The 2,033-nt window shown below is 50.7% G+C and overlaps 1 pseudogene; it reads left to right on the top strand.

Annotated features, from left to right (window-relative positions):
- The window catches only part of LOC113209029 (zinc finger protein 629-like), a 7,247-nt pseudogene extending 5,220 nt beyond the window's left edge, over positions 1-2,027 (top strand).
- Positions 2,028-2,033: the final 6 nt, after the last annotated feature.

Raw genomic sequence — 2,033 nt, 5'->3', positions numbered from 1 at the left:
CTTCTTCTAGCTCCCCTCCCCCTTCTGTACGGAACCACGCTCCTGGGGCATAACGCATTCGTTCGACTGTCCACTAATACCCGCTTTCTCCTGTTGCAGGCTCTTCTTGTGCTGCCCCAACTCGAAGGCTGATGTCTCCCTACTTGCACGTGCACGCTGGTGTCGGTGGGGCTCCTTACCCTATCGCCACTCTTAGGCTTTCTGACGATGTTCTCGTGCTGTTGCAGCCGCTGACCCCGGCACAGCGAGAGAGACAGCGCCCACAGACCGCCCTCCGCACCCCACTGGTCCACTGCACGAGGTGAAGCTGGACGCCGTGGACGAGAAGACCTCACTCCACGAGGAGCTCAATCTGAACGACGATGGCCCAGAAGGTGCGGCGCCAACATGTCTTTTTTCCGTCTTGTCACTGCTTAAAAACTAAATTTAATTGATGGCGATATTGTGTTTCCTCGCTAGCGTTCTCTTGGTATTTCTGTGCTGTTGCAGGCGCTGACTCCGGCATACCGAGCGGGCCGACGCCCGCAGACCGCCCCCCGCGCCCCACCGACCCGCTGCATCGGGCAAATGAAGTGGCCGCGGACCAGAAGATTACACTGCACCATGCAGTGACTGTGGCCGACGGTACGGAAAGTTCCGGCAGCGTCGAGGACGGCCAGCTTCTAGAGGCGGAAAGCTACTCGCTCCGCACCCGCCTGAGCAAAGCGAGCCGGGACGGAGGAAAGGGCGAACACCAGGACGACGAGGATCTCGAGCAGCACCCTGAGAGCAACCGGCAGGACGGCGAGGCCCTGCAGCAGCACCCCGAGGATGTTGGCGAGGAGGCCGGCAGTGGAGGAGAGGCGGGCGAGGGCAATAGCTGTCCAGAGCAGCATCAGGACCAAGTGAAGCGGAGGCAGAGAGGACGTGTTCACGGCGGACAGGAGTCGTACAAGTGTAATGATTGTCAGAAGTGTTTCACACGGAAAGCCGTTCTAGCTAGGCACATCAGGACCCACACTGGTGAAAGGCCATATGAATGTGACATTTGTCACAAGCGGTTTAGTGATCAAAGTAATCTTGCTCAGCACGTCAGAACCCACACTGAGAGACCATATGAATGTGACATCTGTCACAAGCGGTTTAGTTCTCAAGGTAATCTTGCTCAGCATGTCAGGACCCACACTGAAGAGAAACCTTATGAATGTGACATTTGTAATAAGCATTTTAGCAAGAAATATGATCTTGCAAAGCATGTCAGGACCCACACTGGTGAGAGACCATTTGAATGTGACATTTGTCACAAGCGGTTTAGTGATCAAAGTAATCTTGCTCAGCACATCAGAACCCACACTGCGAGACCATATGAATGTGACATCTGTCACTAGCGTTTTAAACAGAAAAGGAATCTTGCTTACCATGTGAGGACCTCTGAAAAATGTGTATCTAATGTCCACATGAGACGCTTTTGATAAACCATATTTTCCATCGTTTAAGCCATTAGGGACACATTTCTCTGGCCAAGATGAAGAACTATGAAGGTCTTTTGCATGATTGATCACAAGCTGCTACACACGAGAACTATCAAGAACAAGCTATTTTCGGTATTGATTATTATTTTGCTTGTTAATCGAGACTTACTTTGTCCTTGACTGTTTCAGTTGGTATTTTGTGTAAATTATGTAATTTTGGCGTAAAATAAATGTCAGTTTGTTATCAATAAAATAATAATACATAATTATCAATTTGTTTTCATTGTACTTGGTTTTTAAAGGTAACGATGTTGTAGATGGTCATAGCAACATGCATAATAGTGACATCCATACGGCACCACGCTCCTTGGATAAAATGCATTCTGTCGACCTTTCACTTACACCCGCCTTCTCCTGTTGCAGGCTCTTCTTGTGCAGCCCACCTTGAGACGGATGCATCTCTACTTGCACGTGCATGCTGGTGTCCGTGGGGCTTTCTAGCCTATCGCCACTCTCAGGCTTACTGACGGCGTTCTTGTGCTGTTGCAGCCGCTGACCCCGGCACAGCGAGAGAGACAGCGC

Source organism: Frankliniella occidentalis, unplaced genomic scaffold (assembly GCF_000697945.3).
Source record: "Frankliniella occidentalis isolate FOCC.00 unplaced genomic scaffold, Focc_3.1 Scaffold414, whole genome shotgun sequence".
NCBI lineage: Eukaryota > Metazoa > Arthropoda > Insecta > Thysanoptera > Thripidae > Frankliniella > Frankliniella occidentalis.
Note: the sequence above shows the minus strand (reverse complement) of the source record. Positions and strands in the feature narration are given on the sequence as shown.